The 13,450-nt window shown below is 46.4% G+C and overlaps 1 long non-coding RNA gene across 1 annotated transcript in view; it reads right to left on the bottom strand.

The window, feature by feature from the left end:
• The window catches only part of LOC143960428 (uncharacterized), a 59,392-nt gene extending 46,677 nt beyond the window's left edge, over positions 1-12,715 (bottom strand). The window contains exon 1 of the long non-coding RNA XR_013270312.1: positions 12,610-12,715. This is a non-coding gene — a long non-coding RNA (uncharacterized LOC143960428). The remainder of the gene's footprint in view (positions 1-12,609) is intronic.
• Between the last annotated feature and the right edge of the window lie 735 nt (positions 12,716-13,450).

Genomic DNA, 13,450 nt, shown 5'->3' with positions numbered 1-13,450 from the left:
CAGCAATGCACCTTTCCGCCGTGTAAATCCTTTCTGGGCATGCGCCATTCTTAGTCCGTCCAACTAGCACACTGACGACCGTATTGTCCGCTGAAACCAAAGTATGACGGACAGAATTACGGAAAATCCGAAATACTTAGTACGCCGGACTGCACGCTGAAAAAGTCCGCTGAAGCCCACACACGAGCGGATTGTCCGCTGAAATGTGTTTCGACGGACTAAGTACGCCATACAGTCCGCCCGTGTGTACGCGGCATAAGGGTGCAAATTTTTGATTTCACTCCTCACTACCTATCACAGTTTCGAAGGCCATAAAATTCCAAAATAGCACAAAACCCCCCCAAATGACCCCATTTTGGAAAGTAGACACCCCAAGGAAATTGCTGAGGGGCATGTTGAGCCCATTGAATATTTTTTTTTGTTCCAAGTGATTGAATAATGACACAAAAAAAAAAAAGTTTACAAAAAGTTGTCACTAAATGATCTATTGCTCACACATGCCATAGTTATATGTGGAATTGCACCCCAAAATATATTCTGCTGCTTCTCCTGAGTATGGGAATACCACATATGTGGGACTTTTTGGGAGCCTAGCCGCGTCCGGGACCCCGAAAACCAATCACTGCCTTTAGGATTTCTAAGGGTGCAAATTTTTGATTTCACTCCTCACTACCTATCACAGTTTCGAAGGCCATAAAATGCCAAAATAGCAATAGCAAACCCCCCCCCCCCCCCAAATGACCCCATTTTGGAAAGTAGACACACCAAACTATTTACTGAGAGGCATGTTGAGTCCATGAAATATTTTATATTTTGCCACAAGTTGCGGGAATATTACAAACTGTTTTTTTTGCACAAAGTTGTCACTAAATGATATATTGCTCACACATGCTATGGGCATAAGTGAAATTACACCCCAAAATAAATTCTGCTGCTTCTCCTGAGTACGGGGATACCACATGTGGGGGACTTTTTGGGAGCCGCGTACGGGACCCCGAAAACCAAGCACCACCTTCTGGATTGATGTTATAAAAAGCAAACTAACTAACCAGAGTCACCCGTAACACTTATATGGTGACCACTGGTGAAAGGGTTAACTAGGGGCAATCAGAGGGTTAAAATCTTTACTGGTAGTATATGGGGGTCCCTGACGCTATATAAAAACCTGATGGGGAACCTAAATAACTAACTGGCTAACCACCGTCACCAGTGACACTTATACGGTGATCGCTGGTGAAAGGGTTAATTCTAGGGGCAATCAGGGGGTTAAAATCTTTATTAGGTAGTATATGGGGGTACCTAAGGCTATAAAAACCTGGCGGTGAACATGAAAAATAACGATCTCCCTAGCGGCACCAGTGACACTAATGCAGCGATCAGAAAAAACGATTGCTTAGTGACACTGGCAAAAGGGGGTGAAAGGGTTACCTGGGGGTAATCAGGGGGTTAAAACCTTTATTAGGTAGTATATGGGGGTCACGGACGCTATATAAAAACATGACGGGGGCGTGGCCTGGCCCCGGAGGAAGATGGCAGCATAGTCCGAGAGCTCCGCCGCCCAGGCCTCCTACATAGCTAATATCAGTGGGAAGAACCTTCCTCTACATCGGAGAAAATGACTGGGAGAAGCTCCTCCACCTCCTGGTCGGCACAGGACCCATCCACGCAGCTCAGCCGCAACATCCCGGCGATGTTCCGCTCGCAAGCGGCGGACATGCAGGCCGCATCCCAGACCGTGGAACGCAGTACTCCAGCTACCCCAACGGACTTCCAGGGAGCCTCCGCGATGGCAGGTACGCGCCACTCACATACATCCCCCCCTCTGAACCTAGTAGATTTACACCTGATGGCCACGGACATTAAGAACACTCTCTTTGCGGTCATATCTGATCTCAGGTCAGACATCAGGGCAGTGGCTTCTAGAGTGGAGCGGGTGGAGGCCGCAGCCATGACACATGCAGCAGCCATACAAGTGCAGCAGGTCTCCAGTGTACATACCCAGCATCTCATGGACATGCATAGGCACATGGAAGACCTGGATAACAGGGGGCGCAGGCGTAACCTACGTGTGCCAGGCATCCCTGAAACAGTGGAAGGACCCCAGTTGCAAGCTGCCATTTGGGCTATCTTTAACACATTACTGGGTGGGCCTCCAGATGCTCCGAGAGATGGAGCTCTGGAGATGGAGCGGTGCCACAGAGCGCTGAGGCCCAGGGGTAGGGATACAGACCCCCCTAGAGATGCGGTGTGCTGTTTAGTGAGTTTCACTAAAAAAGAAGACATACTGAGGCTCGCACGCAACCATGATCGCCTGGAATACGAAGGGGCGTGCATACAGTTGTTCCAGGACTTATCAGCAATCACGCTACAACACAGACGGGACCTTCGACCCTTGCTGCAAGCCATGCGCGACAGACGCATTCCATACAGGTGGAAGTATCCCTTTTGCTTGCAAGCCTCAGCAGGAAATCGCACAGCCCCCCTGAGAGTCCCAGCTGACTTGAGGCCTTTCTGCGATACCCTGGGCATCCCATTTGGGGAGGTTCCGGACTGGTACAGCGCTTTCTTGCAACCAGACCCATGGATACCTACCCAGCCTGACGCCACGTTCACACAGACATCGGCCGAGGAGAAGGAGAAATTTTACCGCCTCTCCGCATAGGAACCGAGGGGACATGGAAACGGAAGAAAGCCCACGGGAATCCCCCTCATCTGTACGACGCAGAACCGACCATTGACTGAGTAATTGGGTGGGTGAGTAGTTTCATGCCACACCCTTGTTGTTATCCTGATCATTGAACTTGACTGCACGCCTAGCCATCTGCGAGGGCCTTCTGGACTGCGGTTTTCCCGGGAGATCTATATGGGACAGTGACCCTGTGAGAGCATGACATACCCTTAGATTGAGCTCACAGCAGAAGCGGACCGTAAGTACTTTCCCCCAGGCTTGGGGTTGACAGCTGCAACATTACAATCTGACTGTCAGGGCATCTAAGGGACTCTTTGCTCAAAATGGAAAGGCATGGCCCCTGGCTTTCAAGTTAGACCTTAAGTGCGCTGGGGTAAGTAGCCCCTCTCTGGTGGGGAGCAACACTGTCTCCGACAGCGGACTGAGAACTGCTGACAGTGATTGCCTACTTTACCTGCCAGTGAGTGCCTTCAATGGACGATAGAGGGTCATAGCTGTGCTTCCCCAGCTGAGTTCATGGGTAAACCTGCCTATGCAGAGACACGTGCCCTACACTGTTCTCATTGCAGTCCTGGCACCCAGCTTCTGCATTTTGAGCTGGCGCTTATGACCTATATCCTCTTCAGGGACCATTGGCGGCCCTCGCGATCGGCAGACAACAACACTTATACATGCCTGCTGATCGGGAAGGCTGCACGGGTTAGCTAGTTGAACTGTTTATATTTCAGCATGTTTATGTTCCATGATTTGGATTGGTTTGTGTTCGGTTTAAGATGTGCTGATCTTCTGGTCCTTTACACATGTTTATTTTTGGGGACCGGAACTCCCTTGGCATTGCTTATTACGTTTTTGCCCGGGGCTTCCCGGTAACCAAATTATTGCTCTCCGCTATGAGGGGACCTCGCTGTAGACTGCAGTGTCCTACGTCCCCAATCTGCCTCTTTAAATGTCTAGCCTATGGTCATGCTGTCTTGCAACCACTACTGGGGCCGGTAACACGGCTGGTTATGCATTACTGCTCTCCATAGGCCGAGAACACTAGTTTTGGGACCTTATAACTTGGTTTCTTTATGGTATGGTTTACCGTTTGTTCTATTTTAGATAAGGGTTACATTTAAAGCTGAGGTGTGGAAAATTGTAACATCTTTGCCTGTGGGTGCAGTTTTTCTCTCCCCCCCTTGTATTAGTTGCAAGGCGGGAACATGGCCCTACTGGAGGGAGTAGGGTTAAGCGATTTCCAGCAGCCTTAGCCCCACAAGAGGGAGGTTCCTCCCATACTACTTGAGCCAGATAGGGAGTCTCCTGGGTGGGGATAGCTGTGTGACTCTCTCTAGTGTTAGGCTTCGTTCCCACATCAAGGAGGCGGGTTTCCCCCTTGAACATACCCGGAAAAAGTTATCGAATTTTATTTACCTTTATCACGGAGTGAATAGGTGAGTTAGCAGGTCTATACCCATCTCTGGTTGTTCTATCCCTCGGGATACCCCTAGGGTACACGCCGTGCATCAGGTGGTGGCCCCCGGTGACAGCTGGGACCCCGTCTGATAACTTCTAGGTAGAGGTTCCCCTCGCTCTGATAGGGGTTCCCATCTCCTTTGTTTTACTAGACCACATACTTTTAATTCCCCTTAATCTTACCCCCCCTCTACCCGGGTTTACTCCTTCTCTACCCCCCCTCCCTCCCCCCCCTTTTTTTTCCCTCTCTCTCCAGACTTGCCCTCTCCGTCTCGCTGTTGCAGGGCTTGGGTAGGGAAGTATAATAGGTTAGCTGCGTGACTATTGTGCTCTGCTCACGCTCTTCGTCTGCTTCTGAAGATGTCTTTCATAAAGCATATCTCAGCTCCTTTATCGCTCAAAATTTTCTCTCTGAATGCTAAGGGACTCAATGTTCTGGAAAAACGGAGCAGCGTTTTGGCGGAAGCCCATCGGCATAGGGCGCAAATTATCTGTTTTCAAGAAACATTTTTAAACTGGTTCAGTTCCCTGGTTATCGGACAAACGCTTTCCGACAGTATTCCATGCGACCTCCCCTGACTCCAAAACTAAGGGTGTCTCCATTTTAATAGCCAAGTCCCTGCCGTTTCCTCTGACTGATCAGCTAGCCGACCCTGAAGGCAGGTACCTTTTCCTGAAAGGAACCTGGAAGGACAAACCAGTGACACTGGCGAATGTGTACTGCCCCAACACTAATAGAATTCCATTTCTGAAAAACACACTCTTGAAGCTCACAACTTTCCAGGCAGGCCTCCTTATACTAGGGGGAGATTTCAACCTAGCACTAGACCCTCTGCTAGATACCTCAACGGGAACGTCCTCGCTTCCTTACTCGGCTTTGCAACAAGTTAAACTTCAACTAGCAGCTCTCGCGCTTCACGATACGTGGCGTAGACTTCATCCCAGTGAGAAGGACTACACCTTCTTTTCCCACCAACACAATTGCTACTCGAGGCTGGACTATCTTTTCATACAGCAGACTGACTTATCCCACCTAGTTAGCGCATCCATAGAAGCCATGACACTTTCCGACCATCACCCCATTACTCTGACTTTACAATTCCCCCAGAGAGAGAGACTAACAAGAATGTGGAGGCTGGATGCGTCCACCTTGGTAGACTCTGTGGATTCAGATCCCATTAAACTATTTTGACACGAATGATACACCGGATGTGTCTCCCATGGTACAATGGGAGGCACATAAGTGTGTGATTCGGGGACACCTTCTAGCGATTGCAGCCAGGAAAAAAAGGGAACATCAAGAGCTGATAAGGACCCTTACCCAGAAAATTACCAATTTAGAATTACAGCACAAACACACTGGAGCCACTCAAGTGGCACAGGAATTGGCCGATACATGGGCTTTATTGGTGGAGGAACTTTTTAGGAGGGTGCGTAAACGTCATATGCTATCGCAAGGCAACAAACCTGGGAATTTACTGGCGCGTTGCCTGCAGAAGCGCACCCTAGCCTCTACTGTCCACCATGTGACAGACAGTTCGGGACGCTCCTTTGCAAAAAAACGAAGATATTGCGCAACAATTTCTTCAATACTATAGCAAGCTATATAATCTTGAGGATGTCGTTCGTGACCCCGCAGAGGATAGGGCACGCCTGACCTTAATTCGGGAGTTTTTAGACAAATATAGCCCAAAAGCGTTGTCGGCCGACGATCGCATTGGCCTGGAGGCCCCTCTGTCCTCCGAGGAATGGGAGGCTGCCCTGAAGTCGATGAAGCCGGGTAAAAGCCCAGGTCCGAATGCCTTCACGGTACCATACTATAAAAATTATGCTGCCCTGCTGGCGCCACGATTCCTTAAAGCCTTTAACACATTAGCCAAGACCCCCAACCCCCCAGATACGCTTTTAGAAGCGTACATAACAGTGCTACCCAAAGACAACAAGGATCCTACCGATGTCACGAATTACCGGCCAATTTCACTCTTAAACGTAGACCTTAAGTTGTTTGCGAAAATAATAGCGAACCGTCTGGCATTCTACATTCCCGCCTGGGTGGGGAAGGATCAAGTGGGCTTTGTCCGGGGGAGGGAAGTGAGGGACAATACTATCAAGGCCTTAAACCTCCATCACTGGCTGACCTCCACCCAACAAGAGGGTTTCTTTTTAGCAATGGATGCGGAGAAGGCGTTCGACAGGGTGGCCTGGGACTACTTGCAGGCGGTGCTGAGGGCTCTGGGCCTGGGCAGCACCATGTGCGCCTTTATTGGGGCTTTATATTCCAACCCCAGGGCCAGGGTCAAGGTCAACGGCCACCTGTCGGACGCCTTCTCCATCCACAATGGTACCAGGCAGGGGTGCCCCCTTTCTCCCCTCCTGTACATCCTCACCCTGGAACCCTTGTTGCGCTGCATCAGGCACAACCCGGACATTAAGGGCATCAGGGTGCGCCATAAGGAGTACAAGATCGCGGCCTTTGCGGATGACATCCTGCTTTTCCTCACATCCCCATTAACATCCCTACCAAATTTGGTGCCAATATTAGAGCAATTTAAACGCATAGCCAATCTCAAAATTAATTATTCCAAATCGTTTGCGCTGAACGTCTCCCTGACAAATTGTCTTGCCCAGCAATGCCAAGCCAATTTTCCTTTTAAATGGAAGTCAAATGCTATCACATATCTTGGTATACAATTGCCTGAAAAGCTTAGTTTCCCCCTGAACTAAAAAATATACAACAGGAGCTACAGAGGTGGGACGTCCCGACTCTATCGTGGTTTGGGCGGACGGCTGCCCTTAAGATGACAGTTCTCCCACGACTTCTTTACAAAATGCAAACGCTCCCAATACGTTTACCGCCAGCCTTTTTCACGGCCTTTAAAAGGGAATGCAGATCCTTCCTCTGGGGCTCCAAGGCAGCTCTTATCGGGTGGGCGACCCTAGTTTTACCCAAAGCTAAGGGAGGAATTGGTCTGCCAGACCTAAAGCGCTATTATTGGGCAGTGCACATGACCAGGGTAGTTGACTGGAAGATCCATACGCGCTGCAAAGACTGGGTAGAACTAGAAAGGCTCACTGTGGGCCATGACTTGCAAGCGTTTCCCTGGTGTAACAAACAACCCAGTGGACCCCAACTCTCTGCGCACCCTCTTGTTGCGGGGACCCTGCAAGAATTTACCAGGGCCTGCAAGGCGCTAGCGCTTTCCCACACGGAGTGCCCGATCACCCCTATTAGGGGTAACCTTGATTTCCCCCCGGGATTATCTGCCAGCTTTTTAGCTCGGGAATGCCCATTTGCAGAGATGGTAGCAAAACAGTTCTTTCGGAGGGGCAAATTTTTGAGCCATCATGACTTGGCCACGTTATCCAACACAAAGGCGTTCCCGTGCTGAAGCATTTCTTAGATGAGCTGGGGAGGAGACCGGGGTACTTGACAAAGCCCACTGTGTTTGAAGCCCTGTGCTCCAGCACGACTCCCCAGAACCATGTGATCTCAACTTTGTATGCATCCATGTTTGGGACGCAGCATTCTGATAGGTGCTCAGATCAGGCCTTCTGGGGGTCTGTGCTGGATCGGGAGGTTACGGATGGAGAGTGGGACCGCATACACTTATACATTCACAAAGGGTCCCTCAATGTAAGCACGCAAGAAAATGGATATAAACTAAAAATGAGATGGTACAAAACCCCAGATCTGCTCCATAGAATCTTTCCGACGGTCTCTGATCAATGTTGGCGTTGTGGTCAGGAGCCAAGTACCCTTCTTCATATATGGTGGGGATGCTCTTTGATTCAGCCTTACTGGAGGGAAGTCCACGAGTTAACCACTGATATTTCACCCTTAGCTTTGGAGTTCACCCCGGCACAATATCTACTACATCTATCTAAAGTTCCCCAAAAGAAGTATTTTAAGTCTCTGGCGATGCATATGATCAATGCCGCAAGGCTCTGTATTCCGGTACATTGGAGATCTAAGTTCCCCCCCCTCGATTAAAAGCTGGTTTCATCGCATTAACCGTATAGAGGCAATGGAGGAGCTAATTCAGGCACATGACAGGATTGCCAGCTTTTCGGCAGTCTGGGAAGCGTGGCGGACTTTCAAATCGTCCCAAAGATACCTTGCTTTGATGCAAAATTAAGAGACAATAGAACCCTGAAAGAGGGATTTTCCCTGACTGGCATTCCCCCAGTGGGTGGTGCATAAGGCACTGCCTATCTGGATATAGCTGATGCTCTGGAGTGTACTGTTACTTCCCCCTTGGCTGCTTCATTGAGACGGAGAGGGTAGCTGGTGGGCGACCCCACCCCCATCCCGTCCGAGGGCTTTTCCAAGCCTCCCCCCCTTTCCCTTAGCTCATTATCTTTCCCCTCTAAGTCCCAGCTGGCCCCCCCCTTCCCCTTCCCACCTCCACCCCCCCAATCCCCCCCCCCCCCCCCCGAGCTCCCCCTGCCCTTTTTATTTTTCTTCTCTCTCATCCCCCTCCCTCCCCTTCCTTTCTTCCTGTCCAGTTCATATACTGTACCAACCACATCCTAGGGTCATACAGGCATCACTGATGGCGTTTATAGCAAGGTGGGTGGGGCTGGAGAGCCATGTTAGCAGGCATCACTCAAACTTGGGAGTCGTAGGGACAACCAGCCGAATATTGCTGGAGCTCCCAGACCCCCCCCCCCCCACCCCAGCTATCTGGTAGGAGTTACTAGCAAACATATGCGCCATTGACATCATGGGCGCAACGGATTGGAGCGAAAATAGGGTGCAATGCTACTTTAAGTAAGCTGGAATGAAGGCGTGTACCTAAGTGATACAATGTCTACAGTTCCCTAACTGAAAACGTACTGTCTGGAATTTGCCGTGTTTAATTGTTACAACTTTGGCTTGTCAATGAGTATATATAAGGTCATGTTGACCGTTAATTGTGCTCTGCACAGATTGAAGTTTTAATATTGCCTTGTATTTGCTTGCTGTTACTTTGAAGAAACAATAAAAGATTTTTGTGGAAAAAAAAAAAAACCTGACGGGGAACCTAAATAACGAAATAACTAACTGGCTATCCAGCATCACCAGTGACACTTATATGGTGATCGCTGGTGAAAGAGTTAACTCTAGGGGCAATCAGGGGGTTAAAACCTTTATTGGGTAGTATATGGGGTACCTAATGCGGTGAACCTAAAAAAACAACTAGATACCTAGCGGCAGCAGTGACACTAATGCAGCGATCAGAAAAACAATCGCTTAGTGACACTGGCAAAAGGGGGTGAAAGGGTTAACTCTAGGGGCAATCAGGGGGTTAAACCTTTATTAGGGGGGTAGGGGGCTACCCTGGACCTAACACTAACTGCCCTGACACTTTTTACTGTCACAACTGACACTAAATGCAGTGATCAGTAAACAAATGATCACTGCAATCAGTGATGCTGTGACTGGGAGCCGGGGGGGGGTATCGGGGGGTTGATCGGGGGGTGATTTGTGTGCCTATGTGTACCGACATGTGTAGTGATTGTTGCACTTACTATGTGTTCTCCTCGCAAGACCGCGGCCCGAGGAGAGTGACATCACTTCCTCCCTGCCTGTGTTTACACTACACAGGCGGGGGAAGCTTCTCATTCGCCAGGAGTGATCGAGAGGGGATGGCCAGAAACCAACGGCCATCCCCTCATCCCGGATCGCTCCTGAAATGAAGCGGACCGCCGCAGCCAGCAGGAGGGGGTCCGATCGGACCCCCCACCCACTGAAAGGCAAGCACGTACCGGAACGTGCTTGTGCCTGTCGGTGCCATTGAGCCAACGTATATTTACATGCAGCGGTCCTTAAGTGGTTAATCTTTATACAGATATAATTGAAGAGGTGTCTGATGCCCTGTGTAATTCTCACATGCCTCTAGCCATAAGCTGTGTTGACTGTACTGTGACAACAACTCCAATTGTTGATGTTCCCTGTATGTGTTGTAAGTTGAAAATATTTGTTTCTGACCTATAATAATTGTGATATATTCATATTTACAATCTCAGATATAACCACTTGTTCTATGTCCCCCTGATGAAGATTGTTTGGAATATCAAAACAAATTGGAGGTTATTCATATGATTGAGGCATATAGAATTTCCTATATGGTGGTCACGTTATACTAATGTCTCATCAACAACTACTTGGTGGTTTACATGATGTACAGTGCCTTGAAAAAGTATTCATACCCCTTTAAATTTTCCACATTTTGTCATGTTACAACCAAAAACATAAATGTATTTTATTGGGATTTTATGTGATAAACCGACACAAAGTGGCACATAATCGTGAAGTGGAAGGAAAATGATAAATGGTTTTCAATTTTTTTTACAAATTAATATCTGAAAAGCGTGGGGCGCATTTGTATTCAGTCCCCCCTGAGTCAATCATTTGTAGAACCACCTTTGGCTGCAATTACAGCTGCAAGTCTTTTTGGATATGTTTCTACCAGCTTTGCAGATCTAGAGAGTAACATTTTTGTCCCTTCTTCTTTGCAAAATAGCTCAAGCTCTTTCAGATTGGATGGAGAGTGTCCATGAATCTGTCACAGATTCTCAATTGGATTTTGGTCTGGACTTTAACTGGGCTATTTTAACACATGAATATGCTTTGATCTAAACCATTCCATTGTAGCTCTGCCTGTATGTTTAGGGTCCTTGTTCTGCTGGAAGGTGAACCTTGAAAAAATTGAAACTGATACATCTGGAAGAGTTTTCTTTTGAAAAACAACAAACTTACTGGCCAAATCACCAGATGGAAATAGAGGAAAGAAAGTATAAAAAAAAAAAAAATCGAATGCAGCTATCACATCTAAGCCCCTGTACACACGGTCGGAGATTTCCACAACCAAATCCGTTGGATTTTGCCCGTCGGATTTTGTCTGTTGGATCTTGTCCGAAACTGTTGCATACACACGGTCGGACAAAGTTGGCGAAAAATCCGATCTTTCAGAACGTGATGACGTAATTTCATTACGATGGGACTACATTCAGGCTAGTAGCCAATAGCTTTGATGTAGGAATTTGATCTGAGCATGCGTGGCACTTGGTCCGATCAAAATTCTCTACACATGATCGGAGTATGTCCGATCAGCCCAGTTGGTCGGGAAATATTTCCAACATGTTGGAAAATTGGGTCCGACGGATATTCCAACGGAATCAGTCCGATGCAGACCACACACAGTCGGATTATCCGACGACACGGTCCGATAGGACACATTCCGACGGATTCTCAGACGGATTTTCCAACGTGTGTACAAGGGCTAAGAATTGTTAAGCTGCAATTTAATAAATATTTGCTTTTGGGTTTAATATTGCTCTAACCACTTGACCTCCTGAAGATTACCAGGCCATTTTTTTGCTATACGGCACTGCATTACTTTAACTGACGTTGTACCCAAATAAAATGTATGTCCTTTTTTTCCCCACAAATGGAGCTTTCTTTTGGTGGTATTTGATCGCTTCTGTGGGTTTTTTTTTCCCACTACAAACAAAAAAAGAACATTTTGAAAAAAAAAAAACAATATATTTTACACTCTGCTGTAAAACACATCCATTAATTTTTTTAAAAAAAAATTCAAATTTCTTCATCAATTTAGGTCAGTATGTATTCTACTAAATATTTTTGCTAAAAAAACAAAAACCCATATAAGTGTATATTGATTGGTTTGTGCAAAAGTTATAGCATGTACAAACAATGGGATATTTATTATATATTTTTTTTTTTACTAGTAATGGCGGCTAACAGCTATTTATAGCGGCACTGCCATATTGTGGCGGACAGTCGGGACACTTACTGACACTTTTTAGGGACTATATATATATATATATATATATATATATATATTATTTTTTTTTTCTTTTTTTTTTACTCCATTTATTTTTATAAAATTTTTATTGACAAAGAAAAAAAAAAGTAAAAGCTATAAAAGCTAAAAAGAGGAGAATACAAAAATACTTCAGTATCCAGTATTTCTTAAATATAACCATGTATAAAATCTAGTCATATGTATTTGTATAAATGCCTATATATATTTCCTCCCTATCTTATATAAATACTAATATCATTATTTTCCTAAAACTCTATTATAAAAAAGGAAATAAAACAAAAAAGAAAAAAAAATGGAATAAAGACAATAAGAGAGGGATTATTTCACTTTACCACCTTAATCAATTTCACAGATATAAAGCTTCATATTAAAGTCCTAAAATCATCTGTTATGACCCCCCCATATGTTCCATACAAAACACACACGACTGAGTTGAAGTTCAACAAAAAAAAAAAATTTTTTAAAATACAACCCGATTCTCCTTTCCTTCCATATGAACTTTCTATTGGGAAGGAAACACTGTTGAGAACAAAAAAAAAAAATAATAAAAAATACAAGCACAGTGTTTTCCTTCCCAATAGACAGTTCATATGGAAGGATCTGAGAATTGGATGGATGGTGGAATAGTCTTACCTGGCATGGCGTAGGCTGGTGATAGGGTCGCGGTGTCTCTTCATTGATTCTGCAGTTGGTAATGTGACTCGGTAATACAATTCACAGATCTTCCACGCAGCCTGACACACCTTCCTCTAAGGCTCGTGCTTTGTCTCTCCTCTGCTCACTCTTTCAGTGTGTTGGGCTCTGGGTGGAGTTTACCTGAATCCTTTACAGTGTGTCAATGCAGGTAGATCATTATTATTATTATTATACAGGATTTATATAGCGCCGACAGTTTACGCAGCGCTTTATAACATTAGGGCAGACATTACAATACAATACAATTGAAGACAGGGGAATCAGAGGGCCCTGCTCGTTAGAGCTTACAATCTAGGAGATCATACTGTGCAAATCACATGCAATATCTGTGCGATGCATATTCAGCCATGCAGATTGTACGGCTGAATTTGCATCGCATTTGGACGAAACTCGTGCAGGACCCCTTTTTTTTTTTTTGTCCGCACCAGAATCGGAACGCATGGGTGTCCAAATTGTGATATGCAAACTGATCTGGGGGTGTCGTTAACTTTGTATTGACACTTCTAGCGATAGGGCAGTGTGATCCGCCAGGGATGTGGAAAACCCGCACTGATTCGCAGGGTTTCTGCATCGCACCAGTGTGAACCGGGCATTAATAATTCAAAAACAACCTCGAGCCAGTCAGTGACTTTGCCCTGCTCCAGTCACACCTGAGTATTTCCCAAAGCATGATGATGCTCCTTATAAACATGTGAACGTTGTGTTGTTTGTCGTGTGAAGCTCACAAAAAGATCAAGAGTTTTTGGCCCCCCGTAGACCGTAATTGGAGCACTGTAAA

This window comes from Lithobates pipiens, unplaced genomic scaffold (assembly GCF_037356315.1).
Source record: "Lithobates pipiens isolate NorthernLeopardFrog02 unplaced genomic scaffold, aLitPip1_a1.2 Scaffold_8, whole genome shotgun sequence".
Classification (NCBI taxonomy): Eukaryota; Metazoa; Chordata; class Amphibia; order Anura; family Ranidae; genus Lithobates; species Lithobates pipiens.
Note: the sequence above shows the minus strand (reverse complement) of the source record. Positions and strands in the feature narration are given on the sequence as shown.